The 13,521-nt window shown below is 49.3% G+C and overlaps 1 pseudogene; it reads left to right on the forward strand.

Annotated features, from left to right (window-relative positions):
• Positions 1-8,990: 8,990 nt before the first annotated feature.
• Positions 8,991-13,521, forward strand: part of LOC108318124 — an 18,490-nt pseudogene continuing 13,959 nt past the window's right edge.

Below are 13,521 nucleotides of genomic sequence, written 5' to 3' on the forward strand. Positions count from 1 at the left end.
TTGCCCAGGCTGGAGTGCAATGGCATGATCTTGGCTCACTGAAACCTCTGCCTCTCGGGTTCAAACAATTCTCCTGCCTCAGCCTCCCATGTAGCTGGGATTAAAGGTGTCCGCCACAACACCCAGTTATTTTTGTATTTTTAGTAGAGACGTGGTTTCACCATGTTGCCAGGCTGGTCTCGAGCTCCTAACCTCAAGTGGATCCGCCCGCCTTGGCCTCTCAAAGTGCTGGAATTACAGGTGTGAGCCAGCGCTCCCAGCCTGTATGTCAGTATCAATAGCGGATAACCAAAGTGTGCAAAGGAAATATGGCTGTGTCTCTATTTTCATAATCGTCCCAATCTTCTTCAGGGTCCCCCAAGAAACAGAACTTGTATCATCTGGATAACAGCATTTCGCTTTGCTCCAGTTTGAACAGTCTCTCAGTTTAAGCCAGTTTCTATCCAGTAAGTACTCAGTCAATTCAAGCTTCAAGTCCCCAGGAGGGATGTTGCTGCGGTCCTTTCCTCCCGCTGGGAGCAGGGGCGAGTTCCTGGTCCTCAGGGCGCTGTGGGGTCCCTAAGCCATGGTGGGTCCCTGTCCCCCTCCAGCAGGCAGAGCAGGCAGTTCTGTCCTGGGAGCGATACTGCTCGCCCCTGAGGGAGGTCAGCCGCTCCTGTCCCCAGACTTCATGGCTGCTTTCTTGAGATGTGCAGGGCCTGGAAGCCCCCCTTGCCTCACAGGCCCCCTTTGCCTCTCACTGGTGCTCCGGTGGCACCACCAGGTCCGGCTGGACCCAGAGGACCCAGAGGACCCCACGCGGCCCTGCCCCGCCTCCCACGGCCACCACCTTCCTCCCGTCCCCCCATGGTGGCGGCCCTCAGTCAGCCTCCCACGTGGCTTTTATTCCTCCTTTCTTCTCCTGGGAGGGGCCATGTGCAACCCCCACCCAGGCCCTGGGCGCCCTGTCATGCAGCCATGCTGCTTCCAGCCTTGTTTGTTTTAAGCTCTGGGTGCCCCCAGAGGGGTCAGTGCGAGGCTGCCTGCTCCCGACTCTCTCAAGCAGGGGACTTCTGCTTTGGGGGACATGGCTGACTACAGCCCCTGACCCCCAGCCCACGTGTCCTGATGGCCCCCCTCCCCTCCATACTCTCCCCTCACCGCAGCCACCCAGTCACCCCTCCAGAGTCTTGGAGATGGAGACACCTCCAGGTCATTGTTCCTCCTTGAACCACTAATGCGGTAGCTTCTACCCGGAAGGCCACTTCCTCTGGCCCCCGCCAGGTTGCTCACAGATTTAGGGCCACAGCTGACCACAGTCAAATAGAACCTTCTCCTGCAGAGGTTTGGGGGTGTGGCCGCTGTCACAGCCCTTCATGGTTACATGACATGGGCACAAACCTCCTTTTCTTTGCTTTGAGACAGAGTCTCGCTCTGCCACCCAGACTAGAGTGCAGTGGCATGATCTCAGCTCATCACAACCTCCACTTTTCAGGTTCAAGCAATTCTCCTGCCTCTGCCTCCCAAGTCGTTGGGATTACAGGTGTGCACCACTATTCCCAGCTAATATTTTTTGTATTTTTAGTAGAGACGGGGTTTCACCATGTTGGCCAGGCTAGTCTTGAACTCCTGACCTCAGGTGATCTGCCCGCCTCCACCTCCCAAAGTGCTGGGATTACAGGCATGAGCCACCGCGCCGGGCCACGCTGGGTCCCGCTGTGCATTGGCAGGCAGACCGGACCGTGAGGGCAAGGCCAACATGGTGAAACCCCATCTCTACTAAAAATACAAAAATTAACTGGGTATGGTGATGTACATCTATTATCCCAGCTACTTGGGAGGCTGGGGAAGGAGAATTGTTTGAACCTGGGAGGCGAAGGGTTGCAGTGAGTCAGGATCACCCCATCGTACTCCAGCCCGGGGAAAAGAGCATAAACTCCATCTCAAACAAACAAACAAAAGACAAAGAAATCTTCTGTGGCTTACAGCAATGGAAATTTACTCTCTTATAGTTCTAGGGGCCAGAAGCCCCAAATCAAAGTGGTGGGGGGGGCTGTGTTCCCTCAGTGGGCTCCGGGGACCCCTGGCCTTGCCTCCCCCAAAGCAAAGTGGTGGGGGGCTGTGTTCTCTCAGCGGGCTTGGGGGACACCTTGCCTTGCTGCATCCTGTTTCTAGTGGCAGTTGTGCCACCCCAGTCCCTGCATCTGCTTCATTCATGTGGCTTTCTTGGGTGTCTGTCTTCTGCCTGTGTCTTTCCTTATTTTTAAAAAGACACTTGTCATTGGACTTGGGACCCCCAGATAATCCAGGATGATCTCAACTCAAGATCCTTAAGTGACTTCCATCTGCACAGACCCTTTTTCCAAATAAGGACGCACTCAGAAGTTCCAAGTGGACATAATATTTTGTTGGGGAATCACCATTCAACCTACAGCACGAGGACTTCCAGGCAGTGAGGTAAATGGCATTTCTGCTCAGACAGACAACGATTTCAAGCTTTTTCTCTTTCCATTTATACATTGTGGTGGGAAAAATAGGCATTTAAAACCAAAATAACTTCTAAATGCCTTCCTCTTCGAATGGGTGTTGAAGTAAGTTTATCCATTAAGAGATGGTTTTCGGCCCGATGCAGTGGCTTACACCTGTAATCCAAGCATTTTGGGAGGTCAAGGTGGGCAGATTGCTTGAGCCCAGGAGTTCGAGACCAGCCTGGGAAACATGGCCAAACCCTACGTCTACAAAAACTTTTTAAAAGTTAGCTGGATGTGGTGGCACACACCTGTAGTCCCAGCTACTCAGGAGGCCAAGGTGGGAGAATCACTTGAGCCCAGGAGGTCAAGCCTGCAGTGAGCCATGATGGTGCCACTGCACTCCAGCCTGGCTGATAGAGACTTTGTCAAAATAAAAAAAAAAAGAGAGAGAGAGAGAGGTGGGCCGGGCACAGTGGCTGCTGGTAATCTCAGCACTTTGGGAGGCCAAGGCAGGTGTATCACCTGAGGTCAGGAGTTCGAGAACAACCTGACCAACATAGTGAAATCTTGCCTCTACTAAAAATACAAAAATTATCTGGGCATGGTGGCAGGTGCCTTTAGTCTCAGCTACTTGGGAGACTGAGGCAGGAAAATCGCCTGAATCTGGGAGGCAGAGGTTGCAGTGAGCTGAGATCTCACCAATGCACTCTGGCCTGGGTGACAGAGCTAGACTCTATCTCAAAAAAAAAAAAGGGTTTTCAATAATTTTCACACAACACATGTAAAGCAGACCTTGGGAGAGAGAGGAGGATCCCTGCTGGTGGGTGTGGACCACTGCAGGCTGTCATGTACATGAAACAGATCACAGGAGATTGCAAGTTTCTGCCACCAATTGATAGCCCACCCTCTCTCCTTGGCTCAAACTCTCCAGCTTTGGGGCCTCCTGTTTGTTTCTGTTTCTTGTTTTTGTGCCTGGGTGCCCCAGCTTCCCCAGTTTTCAAAGCCACACCAGGGTATGAAAATCTCCCCGGACCCTCTTGGAAGTTATAGTTAAAATAATCACCTCACCAATCCCCAAGGTGGAAGAAATGAGAAGCAGTTTTCCTCAGTCTAGCACACCTACGTGGAGATTGCTTGCCTACAGATATTCTGACAGATTTTGAGGGAACACCAAAGGGAGTAGAAGAGCTGGTCTTGCTTAGAAGAAATTGTCTAAGCCAGGCACGGGTGGCTCACGCCTGTAATCCCAGCACTTTGAGAGGCCGAGGCAAGTGGGTCACCTGAGGTCAGGAGTTCAAGACCAGCCTGGCCAACAAGGTGAAACCCCGTCTCTACTAAAAATACAAATATTAGCTAGGCGGGGTGGTGTGTGCCTGTAGTCCCAGCTACTCAGGAGGTTGAGGCAAGAGAATCGCTTGAACCCAGGAGGCGGAGGTTGCAGTCAACATAGGCCGTGCCATTGCACTCCAGCCTGGGCAACAAGAGTGAAACTCTGTCTCAAAAAAGAAGAAGAAAGAGGAGGAGGAGGAGAAGGAGGAGAAGAAGAACAAGAAGGAGGAGAAGAAGAACAAGAAGGAGGAGAAGAAGAAGAAGAAATTGTCTAAGGAGTAGAATCTCTTTGAGACCACGAGATTAGACCACTGCCCTAACCATGAGCAGGTTAGGGCAGTGCCTGGAGCCCTTAGGGGCTCTCATCAACCCAGCATCAGAATCTTCTTCCTAGGACCTGGTGCATTTCAGCCCCTGAAGGCATGATGATTCACAAGCCCTGACTAGCTCCCATAAGCAAATATAATTAAATCCCATCCGTCAAAGCCAGCACCCTGTCTGTTTTCTTTGTAGTGATGGGACAGAAATCAAGGACCACAGATCCCACAGAACCCAATAAGATTGCTTCCAAGCTCTGAAGGCATGCAGCATAAATGCTCTTTCTTCCATGTTTTCAGGAAAGCGGCACGGGTTAAATTACGGCGCATACAAACAGACCACATATTTGAGGACTTTTATACTTAAATGTTTATTCTTCACACCAGGTATTAATCACTCAGCTTTATTTATTTATTTTTTAACCTTCTCACTCTCTCTTTTCCTTCTCTCTTTTTTTTTTCCCTCTCTCTCTCTCCTTGTGTGTATGTGGTTGCTGTTTGCTTTTTTGTTGTCGTTGTTGCCCAGGCTGGAGTGCAGTGGCGTGATCTCAGCTCACTACAACCTCTGCCTCCCGGGTTCAAGCCGTTCTCCTGCTTCAGCCTCCCAAAGTAGCAGGGATTACAGGCACATGCCACCACACCCAGCTAATTTCTGTACTGTTAGTGGAAATGGGCTTCACTGTGTTGGCCAGACTGGTCTGAAACTCCTGACCTCCTGAGAAGCCCACCTCGGCCTCCCAAAGTGCTGGGATTACAGGTGTGAGCCACGGCACCTGGCTGTTGTTTGCTTTTTCGTATTACAAGAGTAATATAGCACCCTCCTTTTTTACACGTAGAAAGTAGAAATAAAACAAAAGTCATCTGCAAACTTACCACAGAGAGAGACATTCTGAATATTCCCAGGTGTGTGTTTAAGCATACTGTACATGTGTGGTTTTAAGCCTAAAAAAGGAATTTCCTGAAATACATTTATTTAGATAAATAATTTAGGACTTTTTTTGTGTGTTTTTTGAGATGCAGTTTTGCTCTTGTTACCCAGGCTGGAGTGCAATGGCGCGATCTCGGCTCACGGCAACCTCCACGTCCTGGGTTCAAGCAATTCTCCTGCCTCAGCCTCCTGAGTAGCTGGGACTACAGGTGTGTACCATCGTGCCCAGCTAATTTTTGTATATTTAGTAGAGACGGGGTTTCACCATGTTGACCAGGATGGTCACAATCTCTTGACCTCATGATCTACCCGCCTCGGCCTCCCTAAGTGATTTAGAACTATTAATTAATTTTTGATATTATTAATAGTAATGGATAATCACTTAATATTAATACTTTATTGATAATTTTTTTCTAAAGCTTTTGCTCCATACGATAAAATTGCTCTCCAGAAGTGATCTATCTCCTGTCGGGAATGGAGAATACCCACTTCCTTATGCCAGCTCTCGTCAACCTTGTTGGATAAGTAAGTAGACCCAAAGATCTGGTGGTTTCGGGTTTTGTTACTAAATGCAAAGCTGCTCATTGTAAACATGGAGAAATGAAATCTTTCTGAGTGGCAACGGGAGCTTTCTGGAGAGGAAAAGCATTGTAAATGAAGGAAAGACAGGTGCCGCCTCTACTCCAGGGTTATCCAGAGCTTGTCTGAAATACTTTGTGATGAATGGTTTAGGTCAATGAGAGGGTGATCCCAGTAAAGGAGTTTTAGTATCGAGAAGGCAGCTGTAGGCGAGAGGAGGTGAATGGCTGTTATTGTCTGAGAGTAAAGCAGCCAACCCTTCACATAGAGAAGGCATTGTGTGCAAGGGCTGATTAACAGCACGGCTGAAAGTGACCATCAGTGTACATGGGACGGTTGTTCTAACTATAGTTTGTGATTTACTCCATGACACAGACCTTATCTTGAGTCAGTTATGATATTTTCTGGGTCTCCGCCATGAGCTCTCAATGAGCTGACCTTACGGTGGTAAAATAATCAGAGTTCAGGTTAGTCATCACCATCTATCTGGGCGTGCGGAGGAAAAATAATAAATGGGCAGCTGTGTAATGCTTAGATTTAATCTCATTAGGAGGCCTTTGTGGTGAAATTGTGGGAACTGAATTACAGTGAACTCATTCTGGAACCTATGTTGTAATCTCAGAATCATTCTCTTCTATTCAAAAAGCAATTATGCCTAACATTAAAACATAACTGTTGTAAACTAGCTTCATGTTTCAAGCGGCAACCAAGCAGTTCTGAACCACAAGACTCGGAGTGAGTATACACAGCCAGGATTAGTGAAGGGGTCTGCCCCTGAGCCGCTGGGTGACCGCGAGGGCCATTCGGGATCCCAGTGGGGCAACTGGTCCATCTATAAAGTCTGAGGCCTGCAGACGGGAAAATTAACATGTATCCAAGGCCTTACAAAATCAAACTGTGGGAAAGATGTTGAAAAGAAAACGTTGATGATGCCTACCTTCATACGTGAGCCCGCCTTGCGTTAACCATGGCCGGAGGCTCTTTGTCCCCACGTCTCCGCCACACTTCTTCAGAACTCCAGTCTGCACATCCTCCGAGTCTGGGTCCCCACCCACCTCGTCTTTTTCCTTCCTCCTGCCCTTCTTCCTTCCTCCCCTCCCTCCTTCCTTCCTTTCTTCCCTTTTTCTTCTTTCTTCCTTCCCTTCTTCCTTTCTCCCTCCCTTCCTTCCCCCCTCCTTCTTTCCTCCTTCCCCTCCTCCTCCCTCCCTCCTTTCTCCCTGCCTTCCCTTCTCCCTTCCTGCTTATCTTCACGGCAAACTTAGAGCCTACTCAGCCCCAGGCCGCAGCACGAGACAAGTCAAACGGGCAAGGTTTGCAGCCCCCCGCTCCGCCCCTCCGCCCCTCCCCCACTCCCCCACTCCCCCACTCCCCCACTCCCCCACTCCGGGGATGTCCAGCAGCCGTCCTCTCTCTGGACAAGCAAAGGACAGCTCTGCTGGAGCCTGACTGCCCGCTCAGTCCCCTCCGGGTTGGTTCCCGCCCCATTCCTCTTGATCACCTCCCCCTCCAACCCCACCTGGATCTAACGGACTCGTCCTCAGACCCCAGAAGGGGGCAGCTGTGGAGCCACTGCATCTGATGACTTGTGGCTGAGACCCCGTGCAAGTGGGAGGCCCCTGCGGTCCAGTTTCAGTCTGAAGAGGATCTGGAGGGAGGAGGCATTTTTTCTAAGACGTTGATGTTTGAGGGGCAGTAATAAGGACAAGTAGGGCATATTGTTGACAGCTGAGGACAATTAATAGGCTACGTCTGCTCCTCTAATTGATGACTATTACCCCTACAGCAAGGGGCTGACAAGAAGCAAGAAGACCTGGAAGGGGAGGAGCAGCACCTCCCTCGTGCCCACCTGCCCCGCCCCCGCCTGCCCGGCCTGCACCAAACACGGGCATCAGGCTCACCCTCACTCCAGGGTGTGTGACCAAGAGCCCCACAGGCTCCTCTCCTCCCTCCACTCTCAGGAAACAACAGGAAAGCTGCCTGCCTGGCATGCCTTGGCTCCTGCGTTTACTTGCTCAGCCCAGGAGTCCAGGTGACCAGGTGCAGGCCTGGCCCCAGCAATTACCGGCCACATGTCTGACCTGGGGGAGGTTACTCAGGCCTTCTATGCCCACCTCCCTCACCTGAAAAGTGCGGCTATTACTAGTCCCCACCCCATAAGACTGCTGGGGGGACTAGGAGGTAAGTCAGGTGAAGGGCTTGGCACGCAGGAGTCAGCCGCATGGTGTCTCTTTTTGGGGAGATGGCCATCAAACGCCTGCTATGATCCAGCGCAGGGACGTGGCCCCTTTTCCCAGTAAGGAAGACAGGCAAGAAAACCACACAAGACAAACTGTGTGGCCCTCGGGGTCTGGTGGAGCAAGGTGGATGGACACCCAATCGGTCTGGGGTGGGAGACGGGACTCCGCCTAGACTTTGCAGAGGGAATGCCCATCGGCTGAATTCCTGATGTTAAATTAGACTTCACCAGGTGAGGAGGGGAAAGAGGAGCAAACTCCCGATAACAGAGACATTTGCTGGCAGTTCTCTAAGGTTAGAATGGATCACGAAGACTCCCTGTGGCAAAGCGGGTGCCGTCCAACCAGGGAGTGTCTCTTCTGCCCTGGGAAGAAATGTCAACTTTATCCCAAAAGCCAAGGGAAGGCCCTGAGGGATCTTCAGCAACCTGATCCCCTAAAAAAGTAACAAACCTGCATTCCATGGTCCACCCTCATCCTTATCATGTATCTGAAAGAAAACACAGGGAATTTTTTTTTTTTTTTTTTTGGTCATCTCAAAAATATTTGTCATGGCACATGTCTGGGATGTGAATGGTGGCCGATTTTTCCTGAAGCGGTAGTTATGATTTCATAGAGGCACCTGGCTAGATATTAAATCCCTGCTCCTGCGAGATAGTCGCCCCCATCTCTTTTCTCATGTTGTACCATCATCTCTGAAAAGGGCCTACCCATTGCATTTCTGTAGCAGAGGTCCCCGCATGGATGGATTCTCCACAGGGGCTCCTGCAACGCTGAGGGCACACCACTTGGCTGAGCTGTCAAGTCAGCCAGCCAGTCGTCAGCAGATTTCTTCGAGGAAATGTATTTATGGCCCTGAATGGCTATTGTAAATGGAGCCATTATCTGACCTTCTAGCTGTTGCTACAGATGTCCCTCGAGATTGTGAGTCCCATGCTAAACCCATCATGCTTCCAGGGCAGGGCTTTGAGTTGGTGTTTATGCTGCCTCCGGCCAATGTGCACACATGCGCTGGGGTCATTTCAGTCAACGCTGGGGCACAAACTCAACGCCAGATGCTTTATTAAACGTTCCCAAGGCAGAAAGAAGGGGACAGAGGATTTGTTGAACAGCCAGTGGAGGGGAGGGGCTGAAATGCCACCCTAAATTATTCATGGCTTGCTCTGAGCTGAGGGGGAATCATACTGAAGATCCTGGGGCCGTTGTAAAGGACATTGTCTTTCTTCTGAGCCCACGGGTGCCCTCTCCACAAGAGCTTAATGAGAAAAAGCCCAGCCGAGCAGGGAGCTTGGACCAGTGGACCATCTGCAAGGAACAGCAGGGCGGGAGCTCGCGGGCGGAGCTTTCTGAAGAGCTGGCACAGTGGCAGTGCCACCAAAATGGAAAGTCCTGGTTCCCATGTTCTAGTCCCCACTCTGCAAATACACTTCAGACATCCATGCTTTGAAATTTCTTGCAAAATGTCTGTGCCAGACCCCAAAATACCTTTTCCATATGTTCTTATTTTGCTTCCACACTTCTAAAGCTTGTGCGACAGACATGGGAACAGATTCTCAAAGAACGCACCCATTTTTATTTAACAGCGAATTGTAGAGACATAAGCATGTGTGTTATGTATATACATAGCATGTGTGTATAGAAATACAGAGTGTTGCAAATATCCTCAAACTAGCTGCCTCCAAAATCTAATCCATGTGCACCTTTAATGAGGAGAGGCTACTATTTCAAAAATGAAATTACTGCAGAACTTTCACATATCTAGGGAAAAAAGGATTGTTCAAAGTAGGGGGTGGCCTGTCGTGGTGGCTCACGCCTGTAATCCCAGCACCTTGGGAGGCTGAGGTAGGCAGATCGCTTGAGCTTAGGAGCTCCACACCAGCCTGGGCAACATGGCGAAATGTGGCCTCTACAAAAAATATAAAAATTCGTTGGGTGTGGTGGTGTGTGCCTGTAGTCACCGCCACTCGGGAGACAGGTGGGAGGATGCCCGAGTCCAGAAGGTGAAGGCTGCAGTGAGCCAAGTTTGTGCCACTGCATTCCTGCCCGGGTGACAGAGCCAGACCATGTCTCCAAAAAAAAAAAAAAAAAGGGGGGGGAAAATAGGCTTAGGAAACATTTATGGGCCTTTTGGTCAGGAAAGATGAAGGTCCTGTCCAATCTGGGAGGCTTGGGAATAGGCAGAGGAAAGTGGGAAATGAGAGAACTAAATTGCTCCGTTCAGTAAAGTAATGGGAATTTGGGTGTTCTGGCAGTTCTAGAGGGAAAAGACCCCGTGGCCTGGGAAGATGAGAAGAGGAACAGCAGAGTCTAGAAATGGAGTGTAGGCCTCAGAAAACATGGCAGCAGGCACTGGCAGAATGAGAAGGACCTGGGCAGGAACAGCTGATATTCAGTGGCAAGTCACTGTGTAATCTGAGCAGTGGGCAGGACTCCTCTTGAGCCCTACACTTTCATCAAATCCTTGTGCTGTTGGTGCCTTGGGAAATGAAGAGTGAGGAACTGAGATGAGAAACAGGCCACCAAGATTCAGGAAAAGCAGAAATTTGTAACAAGAGATGGGGCCGGGCATGGTGGCTTACGTCCGTAATCCCAGCACTTTGGGAGGTTGAGGTGGACAAATCACGAGGTCAGAAGTTCAAGACCAGCCTGACCAACGTGGTGAAACCCCATCTCTACTAAAAAATACAAAAATTAGCCGGACGTGTAGCATGCACCTGTAATCCCAGCTACTCAGGAGGCTGAGGCAAGAGAATTGCTTGAACCTGGGAGGCGGAGGTTACAGTGAGCTGAGATTGTGCCACTGCACTCCAGCCTGGGCAACAGAGTGAGACTCCATCTCAAAAAAAAACAACAAACAAACAAACAAACAAACAAAAAACACCACAGGAGATGATTGTGGGAACATAAGCCTGTATCCTCCACCCTCAAATCTGAGTGAGTCTCTAGAAGGCTTGGTGAGACCATGAACCTTCTGTATCTAGAGCATGCTGGAGAGCCTCTAGTAGGTCACACGAAGAGGGCAGGAAAAGGGCATTCTAGGGGCTGGAGGACTCAGGAGCATCCAGGCAGCTGATCCAGATCCCAATCATGCAGTTTTCTGTCATCATCAGAAAAAGAAGAAAAGAAGTACTTATGAGTCATAATCTCCAGATTCGCTGTTCTGAGTCTCCACTGGGCACCCAGTCAACACCTCTGGCTCCCGTTATAGACTAAATTATGTGCCCCCAAATTCATATGTTGAATTTAAAGGCCCACACTTGGAGAGTGGGACTTTAAGAAGTATTAAGATTAAATGACATGATAAGAATGAGGCTCTAATCTAGTAAGGCTGGTGACTGTGTAAGAAAAGGAAGAGAGACCAGAGACCTCTCTCACTGCAGGCACAGAGGCGAGGTCGTAGGAGGGTACAGTGAGAAGGCAGGTGTTTGTAAGTGACGGAAAGGGGCCCTAACCAACACTCACAGGGCCTTGACCTGGGACTCCAGCCTCCAGAATCGTGAGAAGATCCATTTCTGTCATTTAAAGCACCTGTGTGTGGTGTTTCATTACGGCTGCCCAAACAGACTAACACCGCACCTGATGTGCTTTTCTTTCCTTTGCTCTTTTAAAAAATGTTGCTATAGGCTGGGCTCGGTGGCTCATGCCTGTAATCCCAGCACTTTGGGAGGCCAAGGCAAGAGCATCACCTGAGGTCAGGAGTTCGAGGCCAGCCTGGCCAACATGGCAAAACCCCGTCTCTACTAAAAGTACAAAAATTAGCCAGACGTGGTGGCACATGCCTACAATCCCAGCTACTCAGGAGGCTGAGGCAGGGGAATCACTTGAACCGGGAGGAAGGAGTTGCAGTGAGCTGAGATTGCACCATTGTGCTCCAGCGTGGGAGACAGAGCAAGACTCTATCTCCAACAACAACAAAAAAAGTTGCTATAGTTAGAACGTTCTGCCCCTTCTAAAACTCATGCAGATGACAGTATCGAGGGGTGTAGCATTTGGGAGGTGATTGGGTCATGAGGGCTCTGCCATCATGAATGGGATTCGGTGCTCTTATAAAAGGGCTTGCTGGAGGAAATTCAACTCCCTTGCCTTCTGCCTTCTGCGAGGACACAGCCTTCTCCCCTCTGGAGGATGCAGCAGGAAGGTGCCATCCTGGAAGCAGAGACTCGACTCTCACCAGACATGGAATGCCAGCCCCTTGTCTTGGACTTCCCGGTCTCCGGAACTGTGAGGAATTCATCTCTGTTTTTATCATAAATTACCCAGTCTTCAGTATTTTGTCACAGCAGCACAAAATGGACTAAGTCAATGTCTTTCAGTTTTTCTGTTTGGTACAAGGAAGAGAGCTCTAGCAGGCACAGATCCTTCTTTTAATTCCCTTGATTAATGAGGCGCTAATTTCCCGTTTCTCTAATTGAAGACATTTTCCTGCCTTTCACTCGTGTAACACATAATTGCCCCATGTCTGAAGCATGGCCAGATGGGCACCAATAATTAAACATTTTTTTTCAAAGTGGAAGTGATTTTATTGGATTTTCATACTATAAGAGGAATTTTTTAAAGAAATCTATGTTTATTGTGTTTTTCAATTCAGATAATACAGATACCTAAAGAAGGAAATAAAAATACCTTATTTTCTACGACACAGCTTTTTTACTTTATAAAAATGCAGAGGCAGGTTGTGTGCGGTTGTGTAATCAGCTTTGGTTTGTTATACCTCCATATTGTGAGTATCTTTCCATGTCTTTAAATACGGAGCAGTATTTCAAATGGTTGCACAGTATTCTATTTTATAAATTCTCGTAATTCATGTAACCAGTCTCTCATTTTTAGGCATTTTAGAAGCCGTGAAGTCAAATGAACTTTGACTGACGTTTCTGCACAGTTAACCAATTGTTGCCTGGGATGTGTTCACCCTAGAGAGGTGTGTCATCAGTGATCCTTTAACACATGTGCTGTCTTCTCAGGCACAGCTGGAATGAACGCTGGAGACAGAACAATGACCCCAAAGACCTACATGGTCCCTCCTTTGAGGTTTTTCCTGCAGTGGTATCATACAGTACAAGGAGTTAAAGTGTGGTGAGTGTTTGCATGGGGAAATACAGAGCGTTTTGGTTAAAAGGAAGTGTACCGTTTTTTTTTCTTTAGAGACAGAGTCTCCATCATATTGCACCCTAACCTCAGCTCCTGGGCTCAAGCAATCCTCCCTCCAGAGTAGCTGGATCTACAGGCACGTGCCACCATATCAGCTAATCTTTTCTTATTTTTAAATGTTTTTTGTAGAAATGGAGTCTGGCTCTATTGCTTGGGCCTGTCTCAAACTCCTGCCCTCAAGCAATCCTCTGCCTCAGCCTCCCAAAGCACTGGGAATACAGGCATGAGCCACTGTGCCTGGCCAGTGCACTTTTAAAAAGGCTCTTGGCTGAGTGCAGTGGCTCACACCTGTAATACCAGCACTTTGGGAGGCCGAGGAGGGCAGATCACAAAGTCAGGAGTTCGAGACCAGCCTGGCCAATATGGTGAAACCCTGCCTCTACTAAAAATACAAAAATTAGCTGGGTGTGGTGGGGCATTCCTGTAGTTCCAGATACTTGGGAAGTTGAGGCAGGAGAATCACTTGAACCCAAGAGGCGGAGGTTGCAGTGAACCAAGATCACCCCATTGCACTCCAGCCTAGATGACAGAGCAAG

This window comes from Cebus imitator, unplaced genomic scaffold (genome assembly GCF_001604975.1).
Source record: "Cebus imitator isolate Cc_AM_T3 unplaced genomic scaffold, Cebus_imitator-1.0 Scaffold11, whole genome shotgun sequence".
Lineage (NCBI taxonomy): Eukaryota > Metazoa > Chordata > Mammalia > Primates > Cebidae > Cebus > Cebus imitator.